This window comes from Schistocerca nitens, chromosome 1 (assembly GCF_023898315.1).
Source record: "Schistocerca nitens isolate TAMUIC-IGC-003100 chromosome 1, iqSchNite1.1, whole genome shotgun sequence".
In the NCBI taxonomy this organism is placed as follows: Eukaryota; Metazoa; Arthropoda; class Insecta; order Orthoptera; family Acrididae; genus Schistocerca; species Schistocerca nitens.
In genome coordinates this window covers 1,184,368,248-1,184,385,819 of record NC_064614.1, presented here as the reverse complement: position 1 = coordinate 1,184,385,819, position 17,572 = coordinate 1,184,368,248, and positions in this window count along the sequence as shown.

Genomic DNA, 17,572 nt, shown 5'->3' with positions numbered 1-17,572 from the left:
CCAGCACGGCGTTCCGTATTGCCATCCTGAACCCACCGATTCCATATTCTGCTAACAGTCATGGGATCTCGACCAACGTGAGCAGCAATGTCGCAATTACGATAAACCGCAATCGCGATAGGCTACAATCCAACTTTTATCAAAGTCGGAAACGTGATGGTACGCATTTCTCCTCCTTACACGAGGCATCACAACAACGTTTCACAAGGCAACGCCGGTCAACTGCTATTTGTGTATGAGAAATCGGTTGGAAACTTTCCTCGAGTCAGCACGTTGTAGGTGTCGCCACCGGCGCCAACCTTGTGTGAATGCTCTGAAAAGCTAATCATTTGCATATCACAGCATCTTCTTCCTGTCGGTTAAATTTCGCGTCTGTAGCACCGTGGTGTAGTAATTTTGATGGCCAGTAGTGTAAGTTTCCCCTGTCTACTGTGGACAGAGTTTTGTGATATGGGTGAAAGACGAAACGGAAGGTGAACGCGCGCGTGCAAGATACCGATACACAATTGGGTAGTGTTCGACCGCGATCAAGCAGATGGCGCTGTCGCAGTGCCTGTGCAAAGCTGAGGCCAGCCGCTCAGTCTTTTCCCGGAGCTATGGAGAGAAGGTGCGTTTTGGAGTCGTGGTCAAAGGCGGAAGTGAGAGCTGTTATCCGCTATGATGGTTCAAATGGCTCTGAGCACTATGGGACTCAACTGCTGAGGTCATTAGTCCCCTAGAACTTAGAACTAGTTAAACCTAACTAACCTAAGGACATCACAAACATCCATGCCCGAGGCAGGATTCGACCCTGCGACCGTAGCGGTCGCGCGGTTCCAAACTGAAGCGCCGAGAACCACTCGGCCACACTGGCCGGCCACTATCCGCTATGAATGGGCACGTGTAGTATCAGGCACTGGAATTCATAACAGCCTTGTTGAGGTATATGGGTCAGATGTGATGTCGAGGCAAATGGTGCGGAGATGGTGCCAGCAATTCAGTGATGGACGTCAGCAAGTGCAGGACATACCGATACCTGGACGGACGCGCACGGCCACTACAGATGCAAATGTCAAGACGGTGGATGACATGATTAAAGCGAACCGGCGTATCACCATCGATGGAGTAACGGCAGAACCTGGAATTGGACATGAGCGTGCTCACAAAATCATCCACGACATTCTTTGATACAGGGAGGTGTCAGCACGATGAGTGCCCCGCCAGCTGACCCCGACACACATGGACAACGCATGGCGTTTAGCCTGGAACAGCTCGTGCGTTACCACGAATCTAGCAATGACCTTCTGTTTCGGATTGTGACGGAGGATGAAACGTGGGTCCACCATTATACGCCCGAATCGAAGGCCGCATCCGTGGAGTGGAAACACCCGTCATCACCTGTCCGAAAGAAGTTCAAAAGCACTCCGTCTGCAGGTAAAGTGCTACTCGTACTCGCCGTTTTCTGGGACGCCAAAGGAGTTTTGCTGCGCGGTACTGTGCCACTCTGTCGAAATTGAGAGATGTGATTCGGAAAAAGCGGCCTGGCCTTCTCAGATCTGGCGTTCTGCTGTTGGATGACAATGCGAGACCACACACGGCGACGGCAACGCAAAACCATATTGCAACTCTTGGTTGGGAGCGCCTACACTATCCGCCTTACAGTCCGCATCTCGTGACCATGTGACTTCCAACTGTTTCCTGCTTTGAAGAAGACTCTCGGCGGAAGGCGTTTAGGCAGCAATGCTTACCTACAAGAAGCCGTTCAACGCTTCTCGCGTATGCAACGCCCTGATTTTTTCCTGGAAGGCTTTTTGAAGCTTATGAAGCGGTGTGACAAATGTCTCAATGTACTTGAAAATTATGTAGAAAAATAAAGATATCTATTATCTCAAGATTTCAAACATGGCTGCAGCAGCAACTGTTAAAATTCTTCACAATAAAAGGATGACAGCCAAAAAAGTTGCAGGATAAATTTTTTTTTATTAAAATTCTTGACCAAGGTTTCGGTACATATAAATATACCTTGATCAGAAGTAAAACTTCTAAAATTACATCATGCAATGGAGAATAATAAAACAATTATGCCAAAGGCGTCGTCAGTAATTAAGATATCATCTCCATTTGTATAACAAATTGCATGATGTAATTTTAGAAGTTTTACTTCTGATGAAGGTATATTTATATGTACCGAAACCTTGGTCAAGAATTTTAATAAAAAAATTTTATCCTGCAACTGTTTTTGGCTGTCATCCTTTTATTGTGAAGATATCTCTTATCCTTAATGTGAGCAACAGCCTTGCCGCAATGGATACAGCGGTTCCCGTCAGATCACCGAAGTTAAGCGCGTGGCTGGCACTTGGATGGGTGACCATCCAGACCGCCATGCACTGCTGCCATTTTTCGGGGTGCACTCAGCCTCTTGATGCCAATTGAGGAGCTACTCGACCGAGTAGTAGCGTCTCCGGTCAAAGAAAACCATCGTAACGACTGGGAGAGCGGTGTCTTGACCACACGCCCCTCCTATCCGCATCCTCATCTGAGGAAGACACGGCGGTCGAATGGTCCCGATGGGCCACTTGAGTCCTGATGACGGAGTGCTTTATCTTTAATGTCTGATTCTACTTTTTTTTTTTTCTTCCACACACAACTCTGACCACAGTCGACAGGGGAAATTTATTTTCCAACTCCCCGACATATTAGGCTATGCCCATGCTGGCACAACAAATAACCACACTCTGCTACCAAATGTTGCGTAGGTGGAGTGGAGTGTGGGCTGGGGGTTGTTCAGACATGGGGCTCAATGAGACGGTTAATTTATTAAATATAAAATACTTTTGAAAGTATAACATACTGTGCCAAAACAGCTCTTAGACTTACAACACATCGCTCTGTTATTTCTACGGTCATCAGACAGCTACCACTACCACACAAGCTTCCTACAACACTCTAACACATTACCTACACTTGCATCTCACGAAACTCTTATACACAAACACATGAAATCTGTTCACACAGAAAAAGTAACAGGGTGAATTCTTAGTACTGTTACATGACAAAATTAGTAACGTGAGAGTAAAAATTTTTTAAGTTTTAACCATCGGAGTTATTCAATCATGTGGAAATGACGCCAGCTGCCAGCCGAGAAGCATAAACATTTCAACACTGTGGCTTGATTAGGCAGAACAGCCACCTCCGCGCTCCTAAGAGAGACTACTAGCAGTTCAGCAGAAAATTGTTAGAGCAGTGCACACAGAACTGCCTTCGTTAGCTCTCTGACATTACGAAAGAGACACTAAGTAGGACGCAATAACGAATAGCGAGCGTAAAGAGCCGGCAACAAACTCGATAAGCAAATGTAGCGGAACTGAAGACCGCTGACGACTCAGCAAGAGCAGAATCAATCCGGTCATTACGAATGAAGTCGTAGAACAGGGCCTCTCCCGGGCGACGTAAATACTCGACCCGCACTAGCTTTCGGCAACCGATAAGCAGGACCGACGGCGTTCATGTCGTTGGCATTCGACTCTCTGGTGTGTGCAGATTGTTCTAGTGTTGACCTTACAATTGGAATTCTGCAAGACGATCACAGAACCGAAGGCAGACTGATGGAATCCAGCATCCAGTGTTGAAGTCACACGCCGGCCGGTGTGGCCGAGTGGTTCTAGGCGCTTAAGTCTGGAACTGCGCGACCGCTACGGTCGCAGGTTCGAATCCTGCCTCGGGCATGGATGTGTGTGATGCCTTTAGGTTAGTTAGGTTTAAGTAGTTCTAAGTTCTAGAGGCCTGATGCCCTCAGAAGTTAAGTCCCATAGGGCTCAGAGCCATTTGAACCATTTTTTTTTTTTGTTGATGTCACACAGCAGGCAGCGCTGATGGGCAAGCTGAGGATTTGCCATCACCACTCCGGTTTAGGGCAGAAGCTGCCCTCAACTCCAGCATCGCAAGGGGCTGACGACCTATCATACCAGCAGACGACGTTTAGCATTCAGCACGACCACATGTCATCGGACATTGAGGCCCACCTTAGGGGGCAACGCGAGCAGTGACCTGGAATGGATCGATAATTCGCCAAAACTGCGTTTGGATCAAAACACAGACTCTTTTGTATATCCAATCTTCTGGCTGATGGCTTGAGGGACTTCGGCCGCTCGCTTATGTAACACAATGAAACACCTGCAGCGTCGTTTTAATTTTTTTTTATTGCAAACAGTTTCGGTGTATTGAAGTGTGGTTGCTGTATAGTAGAATAACTCCAAACCGGCGGCTACAGGTGTTTTATTTTATCACAAAAAAAAAACATACGTGTTGGTCACCACGATCTCCTACAGCAGAGCTACTGATGAAGAGGGCATCCTCCCCTGCGGTCGCCAGAATCGTCGCAACAGGTAGTAGTCGGCTTCCACTCCGAGCTGACACAGCGCCCTAGGGAGCAATGAGTTCGCTGTTGGTTTCAGCAAATTGTTTTCCTAATTACGTAGCCATCAGTCGTCAGAAGCAGTACCACCACCTTGTATTTTCAGCAATAAATATAGTAATTTTGAATATTGTTTCATTCCGTCTAATGACGCAGCACAGGTCCTCGATCTGCATCATGATGAACTGGCAGGGGCTAGCAGAGGGCGGTTCCTACAGTACAAATTGTGCCACAAATTAGTTACGCTCACGGCATACCTCGAGCAAAATAACTTTCAGTCTAATACAATTAATTACCCTCACCCCGTGTAGTTCAACAAATCGAATAACACGATGTTAGGAAGAACTTCGCTTACAGCTAGTAAAACTGTTGTTTATTAAAACATGACCGGTTTCGGGGCTTTAAGCCACATCATCACGTAAACCTACGTGGTAAAAAGCAAAGTACAGAGTTATCACATTTTTGTGGATACTAAAATTAGTAAAGTAATGTCTATAATATACCCAAAATGTTAAAAAATCATAGACCTGCTGAAACGTGAATTTAATTTCAAAACTTTTCTTAAGAATTTACTTTATTTGCTAGCGATTCATCAAGAACACCAACACATTTAATCACACTATGTGAGCGTGATGGTAGTTGCCAGTGGCTAACTGATCAAAACAAATCAAATTTCTTTCAATAAATGGAAATTTTATTCCTGAAACCATTTTTTAAACAGATTTAAAATTATAATCAAAGGCTCCCTCTAAATATCAAGTTACAATTTATTCAGAGGCAGAAAGAACAAATTTTTGACAGTATGAGCTTTCGGGCTGAGAACCTTGCCGCTCCCTTTTGACAGGGCCGTAGTCACAGAGGCAGAACGAACAAATTTTTGACAGTATGAGCTTTCGGGCTGAGAACCTTGCCGCTCCCTTTTGACAGAGCCGTAGTCACGACCGCTCACAACAACCTCTGAAAGACTACACTGGTGCAAATCTGCAACACACCAGATTACTTTAAAATAAAAATTTTAGCAACTCACACAAGCACATAAGCTATGCACCCCGTAGGAAGGATGGAAACGGTACAAAGCCAAACATGCTCTACATTACACATATGCCGCCTCTCAAGATGATAGGCAAGATAAAAACATATTTCAGGTATTAGGCCGTTACACTTCAAGCAATAAATTCGTTAACAGCGAATCCGACGAACATGACAGAGGCAGCTATTTACGTATGGCAGATTGGGAGGGAGATTACTGAACAACCCCAACCGCAGGTTGCTCTAACCCGCCCCTATTCCACAGGGGAAAAACGGACCACCAAATTCATAAATAACCACCTTCCCGCAGGTGGGAAAACGGAGAAGAATGGTGGGACGACCCCAAAACAAAGTGGCTGGTGACCTCACCAAGAAAACGAATATAATTTAACAAGTAAATGAAACAACATATCTCCAATCACATCTAATAAACTGCGATTTCTGGCGAAGACCGGCGCAGCACCCCCAACGCTCTCCCGAACCGTCCGCTGCCAGACGCTTCAACGGACGCAGGAAGGCGCGCCGATCTCCCGTCTCACGGCGTCGCAGCTCGCACGGTCCAGACCGACGCCGTGAGTTGACTCCTGTTGCCCTCGTGTCGGCCGCGAAGCCACTTCCCCTCGCTATATGGCGCGGCCCGCTGGACCTCACATGCACCGACGCTCAAGGCGGACAAATCATCTTGCGTCTCAGTGCGCGACCGACCAACCGACCGATCCAACCGCCAATGAACGTTGCCCGAGCAACTCGAGCAGACTGGCGGCCTAACGCACAGACTCAGATGCTGGAACTAAGCCCCGACCGGGCGACCACTAACTGAGTTCTGTTACTGGCGGCGTGCCAAGACTCTCATTTGATCCAAACGACAATCTAGCACTCCGAACGACAGACAGGCACTAACTGCCGCACAAAAGTGAACGAGAGACAGACCAGCAATTGGTAACGAGTGACTGACCCAGACTCACTCAGCCTGACCAGCTGCCACTGAAGAGCTTATAGCGCCCCTTAAATGCACGTGAACAGGCAACCTTTCCCCTTTCCCACCAGAGGGAGACACCAATGCTACGATTGCCACAGCGGCGCCACCGCCAGAAACGGAGGGCGGCTGCTTCACACTACGCACTGCGGCGCGCTCTTCAAAGCAGCAATTTTTACCACGGCTCACACGCCAATCCTAATAAAAATTTACTATTCAGAGAGTATCGTCAATACTATGACCAGTGCGAGGTAAAGTAGAAGTGCCCCATTCTTTAAAATTTGAGTCTCTCTTTGTCGTTCGTGCGGGCCACTTTTGCATTGCCCTGCAGTGAGCTACCTGTTGTCATACTGATGCAGGCAAATTTTAAAGAATGGGGCACTTCACCTTCCGCTCGCCATAGTATTAAGGATATTCTCTGAATAGTAAATTTTGACTAAGGGCGATGGGCATGCCTCTTATGTTTTAACGTTGTGAGTATATTTTAGACATTGCTTTACCAATTTTGGTATCCGAAAAAATGTGGTAACACTATACTTTGCTTTTAACCGCGTAGGTTCACCAGATGATGCGGCTTAAAGCGGCGAAACCGATCGTGTTTTAAGAAACAACAAATTTACCAGCGTAAGCGGAGTTCCTCCTAACATCATGCGTTTCAACGGCTGCGGTTGCCGGAATATAAAACAGTTCGTGAAATCGAATGGCTGCTGCTCACAGAGTTCATACCTGCATCACTCAATAACCACAACTTGCCACATGGCGATCATGGGTTTCTGGCCGGAATGTTTGTTTGCTAGTCAATACACCCAATGCAGCGCTCATACACAAACTAGCGTACAGTATCAAAGCACTAAATCACCAGGGTGTATGTGTCAGCTGCTGAGGCACTGAGGTGGTGCAGAAGCCTCGATCTCCGTCTACAATGAGACCGCTTCGCTTTCGGCTGGAAGAAGACACCAACAGCTGCCTCAGGTTGTTGGGCCCACACAGAGCAATGACCGTTAGGGATGTCCGTCTGAAGCGTAACTGACCAACTATGTCCATAACTGAAATAAAGAGTCTGACATGTCAGATTTTTGCCTCGTGGAGAGGAACGTTTTACGTTACAAGCGGAAAATAGGAGCCACAATATTGTATTGGCCTTGAAAATCGTATTTAGTGGATTTTATGTCTCACAAATCACGTGGCATGAATATAAGGCTGTTTCAAAGCATCAGCAAGTTGAGGATCTCTCAAAAATGCTTCCTTTTAGCTACGATTTGTTGTAATAAAATGACGGGAAACTACATATCGGATGGTAAAGGCTTCCTGTAGCTGATGTTTGTAATGTTATATCTTGTGCGCTACGAAAGTACACCGTTTGAATTCCACGGCACAGTGATGATCTAACAAAACTGTGTCTTTTGGGTACAACTTGCACATTAAGTATCAAATAATTACATACGCAGGTACAGACTCTGTCTATAGCAGATAAGGAGAGCTAGTTACTCTGTCGAAACTCTAGTGCAGTTTGTTGTGGGATTATGAAATAAGAAAAGTGGTAGTTTCGCGTCCACCTTTTGTTTTCTAAAAGATTCTGTGTCTTTCTTTTAATGGAAGTATTATCTCAAAAGTCTATGTCATTTATTCCAAATAATGTAGCCGGCCGCGGTGGCCGAGCGGTTCTAGGCGCTACAGTCTGGAACCGCGCGACCACTACGGTCGCTGGTTCGAATCCTGCCTCAGGCATGCATGTGTGTGATGTCCTTAGGTTAGTTAGGTTTAAGTAGTTCTACGTTCTAGTGGACTGATGACCTCCCATAGTGCTCAGAACCAAATAATGTACACTTTGTGATCAAAAGTATCCGGACACCCCCAAAAACATACGTTTTTCATATAAGGTGCATTGTGCTGAGGTGGAGTGACGAATCACGGTACATAATGTAGCGATCCGATAGTAAGGTGTGGGCATGGCGAATGCCCGATGAACGTAATCTGCCAGCGTGTGTAGTGCCAACAGTAAAACTCGGAGGCGGTGGTGTTATGGTGTGGTCGTGTGTTCCGTGCGATGAAGTACGTTGTTTCAGAGTGTCGATAGTCAATGCAATATCTAGAATATGAATAATAGTATGCATGCACAAACTGATGTTAGATGCTATGATTAAACTATATTCCGTTTAAAACAGAAAATTTGATGAAAACTCGGTTGAGTTAACGGATGACTTCCTCTAGTATCCTTGTAGAGCATTATGTAACGTACATCTACCAGCAATTCGCAATTCAAGCCATCGACGAATCTAGAATTTTCTTCACGATTTCCGACGCTCTTCTTAGACAATCGCTAACAGAGTTATGGCAGCTATTTCATGCGCGTCCAGTTTCGTAAACAAACTTTGCGGTTTGCAAGTCAAAAAAGCAGACAAGTGCCGCTAGAGAGTGCTGAGAGGGCAAATCCCACGTCAACGTTAGCTGCCTCGTACCGTGTGAAGATGGCTTAAGGCTCGAAGCGGCTCTAGCAGCGCCGCAAACGCAGCAAACAGCGCCGGCCGCGGTGGTCTAGCGGTTCTAGGCGCTCAGTCCGGAACGCGCGACTGCTGCGGTCGCAGGTTCGAATCCTGCCTCGGGCATGGATGTGTGTGATGTCCTTAGGTTAGTTAGGTTTAAGTAGTTCTAAGTTCTAGGGGACTGATGACCACAGCTGTTAAGTCCCATAGTGCTCAGAGCCATTTGAACCATTTTTGAGCAGCAAACAGCGCGTGCTGTCAGCGTGAGAGCAACGCTAACGCGACCGTCTGGGCGCGAAACGAAACTAGGCATGCTGCGAATTACAATTTCACGGTACAACTGCTAGCCAATAAAATGATAACAAGTGATGAAATTTTACTTATTGTGTGCGTACAGTACTGCAATAACAGTACACGATTAAATTTGTAGATGATCAGGGCATTCAGGGCATAAGGTATCGTCAAGCCCTTTGCTGGGCCCGACTGACAACAATAGGGAGGATCTGACATGTGAGTCACCGAATTTGGTCACCTTTTCCAAGGACGTTCTGTATTGAAACTAAAGGGAAAATGTTTCGGCTTTTTGCTAGACACTCCCTAATTTTTCAAATGGCTCTGAGCGCTATGGGGCTTAACATCTGAGGTCATCAGTCCCCTAGACTTAGAACTACTTAAACCTAACTAACTTAAGGACATCACACACATCCATGCCCGAGGCAGGATTCGAAGCTGCGACCGTTGCAGCAGGTCGGTTCCGGACTGAAGCGCCTAGAAACGCTGGGTCACCGCCTCCGGCCCCCTAATTTTTGAAACAATCGAGATCAAAGTTGATGACGAAAAGTCGTATTTTGAGGGCTACACATCGAAAGATTGTCTAAAAACAAACATTATTTATTAATATAACACAGTGTCCATCGTTAACAATGTTGGAATTATTGACGTTTTGTATCGTGATATAGCTTGGGTACCGGTTATTCGCTATCTAGCTGAGCGAAGGCGGCGGTCGAGCGGTACAGCCAAACATAAAAGCTATATGCTGTTGCGCTTTATTCACTGAAGAGCCAAAGAAATTGATACACCTGCCTAAAATCGTGTAGGGCCCCAGCGAGCATACAGAAGCGCCGCAACACGAGGTGGCATGGACTCGACCAATGGCCGAAGAAGTTCTGGAGGAAATTGGCCCCATGAATCGTTCAGGGCTGTCCATAAATCCGTAAGAGTTGGTGGAGATCTCTTCTGAACAGCAAGGTGCAAAGCATCCCAGATATGCTAAATGATGTTCCTGTCTGGGGAGTTTGGTGGCCAGCGGAACTGTTTAAACTCAAAAGAGTGTTCCTGAAGCCACTCTTTAGCAATTCTGGACGTGTGGCTTGTCTCATTGTCCTGCTGGAATTGCCAAGTCCGTCGGAATGCACAATGGACGTGAATGTATGCAGGTGATCAGACATGACGGTTGTGTACGCGTCGCCTGCCAGAGTCGTATTTACACGTATCAAGATCCCATATCATTCCAACTCCACAAGCGACACCATTACAGAGCCTTCACCAGCTTGAGCAGTTGCCAGCTGACATGCAGGGTCGATGATGTCTCCATATCCGTACACGCCCATCCACTCGATACAATGTGAAACGAGACTCGTCCGATCAGGCAACATGTTTCCAGTCATCAACAGTTCAATTTCGTTTTTGACGGGCCCATGCGAGGCGTAAAGCTTTGTGTCCTGCAGCTATCAAGGATACAAGAGCGGGCCTTCGACTCCGAGAGCTCATATGGATGATGTTTTGTTGAATGCTTTGCACGCTGACATTTGTTGATGGCCCAGCACTGAAATCTGCAGCAATATGCAGAAGGATTGCACTTCTGTCACGGTGAACCAATCTCTTCAGTCGTCGTTGGTCCCATTCTTGCAGAATCTTTCTCCAGCCGTAGTGATAAAAGATATTTGATGTTTTACCAGATTCCTGATATTTACGATACACGGTCATACTGGAAAATCCCCACTTCATCGCTACCTTGGAGATGCTGTCTCCCATCACTCGTGCGCCAGCTATAACACCACGCTCAAACTCACTTAAATCTTGATAACCTGCCATTGTAGAGCAGCAGTAACCGATCTAAGAACTGCGCCAGACACTTGTTGTCTCATATATTCGTCGCCGATCGCAGCGGAGTATTCTGCCTGTTTACATACGTCTGTATTTGAATACAAATGCCTCTACCAGTTTCTTTGGCGGTCCAGTGTACGAAACCATAAGCACATAAGTCAAATGCTTGGACTGTCACCAGACTAACACTATACTTCACCGATTCACTTGCGTTGCAACTAACGAGATGTAGCAATGGACACGATGTAAGCTTGCCATCATGAACCGCACGCCTGAATACAATATCACTTTCGAGAAACTGTTAACTCCGACGAGGTGGTCTTTCCCACATGAAAACGACTGTCACCTAATTCGTTAATGGGTAAGTTCATTGAATTCTGCGTGTGCAGGAAGAGCATGTCTCTACTGAAATTTCAGTACGACATCACGCAAGAGTACAGGAGAATTTCTCAACATGAGAGATGGAAAGCGGTGATTGGTTGCTATTACCGACGTTCTTTACTCCAAACGACAAAAACAAAAAAACGCCGTTTATGTAAATAGTATTTCATTTGCCTCTGTCACAGTAGAAGGAATTTGATTTTCTGGAAGTATTCTCATTTTAATAAAAGTTTAATTTCTTCATTATTATTTTATTTCAGCGTAACAACTGTGTTTAAATTATCTTTAGATATGGGTAACATTCCTTTAGGTCCTCACGAGCATGTGTTATTTTCTGATGAATTTATGGACACGTTTCAGTTCTCCAGCAACATGAATGCCTGTATCCACTTCTTTTTAATCTGTGTGTTGTCGTTTGAGTTTCATTCAGTATTCAATAAGACAGTTGCTCTGTTTTTTTATTTCTTTTTAAAGAAAAAGAAAAGAAAAAAAGCAGGAGCCATCTGCTGCGTCCAGAATGAAAGTGCCCAGCTTCCATGATGTGGCGCGCTCCGAGTTACGAGAAGCCGAACTGTAAGAGTAAACGAAAATCGAGGACCGACGCACAGGCAAAATTAGAAAACAATTGAAGCGTGAAACGGAAACCAAACCTTCGAGAACACAAACTTGAAGTTAACCCACTAGATACGATGTTCATAGATGACGATGCTCAACCGACCTGCATCTCACAGTGATACCAACGACATGTACCTCTCTTCGTAAGCCATGTGACATTTACTTTTTTTCCGAAAGGTAAAGGATTTCATCACAAGACTTCAGAATCATGCAGCCTCACAGCAGGGCAGAGAATTACAAGACAGGGCGGAAGCTGTCAAAATTCATGTGTTCGACCATAACCAGTTGTCGACTCGTAATATATGCTTTTATACGCTTGATACGAATCCAAGCTGATATTCGATAGGTCTATTTTTAGCAGCGTGTATCAGATGTTTTCCAGGAACAATGTAGCGAAGAATATGTCAACCAGGTGAAATTTGATTCACGTGTTGCCTATGGTGCGAGAAATAAATTTTTATTTGCCCACTGATATGCGAGAGCACTCAAGAATAGACGATCAGTTATAAACACGCAATAATGCACTTTAGTTGTATTTTTGTGAACTGTATATCACGATGAAAAAACCTATCAACTGTTTACAATATGTGGATATTTGCTTATTAATCACATCTCTCCATATTTTATTTTTAAAAAAAAGGCAAAGGAAAGTATTCCGATCATCAGAATATTATGAGATACAACGAAAAAGTATCGAATGAAAAAATATTCCACCACCAAGAATCGCACTGGGGCACTTTGGTGGTCTAATGCTGTGACTGCTCCACCCCCGACTTCACTCTGCTAGACAAACAATGACGGCTATCCAAGCTACGGCATGGAAGCACGAAAACCTTAATAACTCTCTTAACAACGCAAACATCATTAACTTTTGACCGTACATTGCATACATCTACATCTACATGGCTACTCCGCAAATTACCCTTAAGTGCCTGGCAAAGGGCTCGTCGAACGACCTTCACAGTCATTCTCTAGTATTCCACTCTCGAACAGCGCGCGGAAAAAACGAGCACAAGTATCTTTCCCTGCGAGCTCTCATTTCCCTTACTTTATTATTATGATCGTTTCTCCCTATGTAGGTCGACGTCAACAAAATAGTTTCGCATTCGAAGGAGAAAGTTGGTGATTGAAATGAAATGAAAAATGCCTTTATTTTAATGATTTCGCCTCAAATCCTGAACCGTGCCCGTAACACTCTCCCCCCTATTTATCGACAACACAAAAGGTGCTCCCCTTCTTTCAATTTTCTCGATGTGCTCCGTTAATCCTACCCGGTAAGGGTCCGACATCGTGCAGCAGTACTCCAAAAGAGGACGGAGAAGCCTAGTGTTGGCAGCCTCTTTAGTAGATCTCTTACATTTTCTAAGTGTTCTGTCAATAAATCGCAGTCTTTGGATCGCTTTCCCCAAAACGTTTTCTAAGTGTTCTTCCCAATTTAAGTTGTTCGCGGTTGTAATTCCCAGGTATTTGGTTGAATTTACGGCCTTTAAATTTGATTGATTTTCCGTCTAACGGAAGTTTAACGGATTGCTTTTAGCGCTCACGTGGATGGCATCACACTTCTCATTATTTAGGACCAATTGCCAATTTTCGCACCATACAGGTATCTTTTCTAAATCGTTTTGCAGTTTGCTTTGATCTTCTAGTGACTTAGCTAGCCCATAAACGACAGCATCATCTGCAAACAATCTAAGACGGCTGCTAAATCGTCTCCTAAATCGTTAATATAGATAAGGCACAGCAGAGAGCCTATGACACTACCTTGGGGAACGCCAGAAATCACTCCATGACTTTCCGGCAATTACTACGAACTTTCACCTCTCTGACAGGAAATTACAAATCCAGTCGCATGACTGGGACGAATTCCATACGCCCGCAATTTGATTACAAATTGCTTGTGAGATACGTTGTTAAAAACCTTCTGGAAAAGTAGAAATACGGAACTAAACTGAAATCACTTGTCGGTAGCTCTCAACGTCTCGTGAGTAAAGAGCTAGCTGTCTTTCACAAGAACAATTTTTTATGAATCAGTATTGACTGTGTGTGTCTTCGAGATAACTCATAATGTTTGAACACAACATATTTTGCAAAATCCTGATACATATCGGTGTTAATGATATGGGCTTGTAATTTAATGGATTACTGGTGTGATCTGTCGAACTGTCCAGTCTTTGGGTACGGACCTGTTTGTACCACGATAACAGCAGAGAACTTCTGAAGACAACCCGGTAGCATCGGAGGCTTCCGACACTGTGTTCCACATGTACAACAAAATGGGGGGGGGGGGAGTTGTAGCCTCCCCCTCACTTATCGACCTTAATGACAGTGAAAAATTAAACCGCGTGCACCTAATGGAAATTTGGGAAAAGCAATCGTCACGGAAGTTAACTTGTCGGTAAAAAGGGAAGAAAGGTTTACATCTAAATGAAAGGAAAAATGCAAATGAAATTGGTGGAAATTAATTTTGAGAAAAGGGTAAAATTAATAAAGAAAGTAAATGTGCGGTCGTTACGTTAACAATTAATTGGCGTTAATTAGATATTTGAGATTCGGGGAAAATTGCGGTCGCCAGTCCTATGGACAACTACTATAATAACTGAAAATGAAAGATTAATGCACATATAATTAGCACTAAAAGCGTGGCAACTGAAGGTTGACACGTGTTGTGTGAAAACTGAATGTTTGTCAGAAGTAATAAATTTCGCTACACTCTGACTTAATTTAGCAAAAGAATTAATAAAACCGGAAAATTGAAAGTTAATTTAGTGACTGAAATTAATAGTGAACTTTGTTTCTGAAGCACTACGAAATTCAATAAAATAAGGTTAGTCTTGGGATACCTCAACAATCATTTGAAAAGCTACTTGAATCTACGCAATTTAGAAATAAGAGATTTAACTTCGAACTTGAATTAAACGATTCTGAACAATTAACAATAGTAAAATTTAGTATGTACCAAGCTGCGCTGCAGTCACAGATAAGCTAAAATATGGTAACAAAGCTCGCACTCTTATTTTCTGCTTGTGTAATCTAAATATTGTAGCCAGCTATGAATACTTTAACTGAACTTTGAAATTAAAGCAGTGAAATGGAATGATATTACTTTAATGCTGGCGTATGAATTTCAACGACACTGGGGTTAATTCCAGAAAAGGAAGGGGCCCTGCTTGGTAATGCAATTGAGACAATGAGCAACAAAGGTTCATACTAAGTTGCTGTATTTTTGTGATGCAACAGTTAGAAAAGCTGAGATCTGCCATACAGTTCTAAAACTTTACATGCTTTTAGTCTTCCTTGTTGGTTGATTGAAGGTTTGCAGTCGTCGATCGGGGAGGTGGCGACAGTCACTCATTGTCGGCCGTCGCTGTTGCAGAAGCTGGATGTTGGCGCGCCTTCTTCTCGACACGGTCACCAGGCGAAACGGGCTCTCGATGTGCGCCAGCTAATGCTTCCCGTCCGCAACATCGTGTCAGAAACTACCATAGCAAGTCGAGCGCAATTACATGCTGCCAAACCCCGAAAGCGCGGCAACTAGCGGGAGCGTCACACAACACACATGCTCCACCGCCCTACTCCAGCCAGACTCTCTCTGCCCGAGCTCCATGCGGCAGAGTGAACACTACCAAAGATCCTAAACACTTTGGTTCTCCACACGACCTATAGATGTAATCGTTCGATCGTAGGCTAGACTCAGCGAAAAATACAAATAATAATTACAAAACAAACCAATTATACATCGACATAAATGAATAAATATATACCTATATATATATACAAATAGTAGAACAATTACAATATATAAAGACACAGAAATGTCATATCTCCAGGTAACAAGATAAGGAAAAAAACTTATAGTACAATAGATGGAAATAGGAGGATATGCATTTCCGGCGTTACAGAGTGCTGTACTGGTATGGCATTACATGAGGCCATCGTACACCTCCAGTGGTTGTTGAGAGCAGTCTCACTGCAATCGGTAGTGATACCATATCTCCAAGTTTTTGTGACAGTTTCATCTTGATGGATTATTCGCGTGTTCATCGTGCTTTTCTCGTGCACACGTTCCTTCGCCATACTAGGATCCCCATAATGCTGTGGCCTAACTGTTTTCCCGGACATTAACCCAATCATAGAGGTGTTGCACCGGATGAAACGAGTTGTGTTTGAATGTCTACAACGACCATAATCTCAGCGCGACGTCGATGGAATCGCCTTTTAAGAATGGGACAATTTGGAGCAGGAATTTTTTAAATCGGATGATTCTTTTTATACACACTATTATAATAATAATTATTATTATTTACATTTTACGATCTCCATTGGACCACTCTAGCCAACTTTATATAAAGAATTTTTCAGTTTCGCCGGCCAGTGTGGCCGTGCGGTTCTGGGCGCTACAGTCTGAAACCGAGCGGCCGCTACGGTCGCAGGTTCGAATCCTGCCTCGGGCATGGATGTGTATGATGTCCTTAGGTTAGTTAGGTTTAATTAGTTTTAAGTTCTAGGCGACTGATGACCTCAGAAGTTAAGTCGCATAGTGCTCAGAGCCATTTGAACCAATTTTTCAGTTTCCCGTCAGCCCAGTACTTCTTCGTTCCGTCTCATGTTCCTTTCTGCATCGGAAATCACCCTTCCTATTGCCTGTTTGTTGATTCTCGTTTGCAGTCTGGTTTGTTTATCTGTGAGTTTCCTGATTTTGTCAGTTTTGTTTCTTAGGTCTTCCAATGTAAGCTGTAGCTCATCCATATCTTCCTTGATTTCTGTAATCCACTTAATGCTGCACTTACTATTCCACAGTTTTTCTATTATTCTCCTGATGGTCCTGTGCTCTGGTGTTCTGATTAGATGTCCGAAAAATGAAGTGCGTTTCTTCCTGATTGTACTCATTACCATTTCTATTTCCTTGTAAACTGTTTCATTTGTAACTACTCTCCAGTTTCCATCTTTCTGGTACGATTTGTTGATGCACGTTCTGTTTATTCTTCTCTCTATTTTGAGTATTTTGTCTATTTGTGCAGTGTTAGTTGTTTCGAAGATGGTTTCACTTGCGTATGTTATTTCTGGTTGAGTGGCTGTTTTGTAGTTGTTGCTGTTGACAGGCTGTTTTTGTTGTGTTCCAGTCAATTTGTTTACTCTGTTATGCCCTGTTGGCTTTTCTTTGAGGTTATATGTTATGATTTCTCTCAGATATGCAATTAATCTACAGTTTTGATTTCTTGGTTTCCTATGGCAATTTTGTTTATGAGTGGTGGGTCAGTTAACATGATGACTGTTTTTTCAAAGGATATTCCAATACCAATCTTCTGTGCTATTTCCTGTGTTGAGATAGCTTGTTGTTTGGTTTCCTGAATGCTGTTGGACAAGATAGCAAGGTCATCAGCAAACCCTAAACAATTTAAACTTATGTTGTCTCTGGGTCTTCCAATTTGGATGTTCTTTGGGTTAGTCTTGTACCATTCCCCTCGTTATGAATTCAAAAGCACTGTTAAACAGCAGGGGTGCCAAGTAATCTCCTTGTCTTAAACCTGTTTTTATGAAGAATGGCTCTGAGTGTTCCCCCTGAACCTGAGTTTTGATACAGTGTTAGTT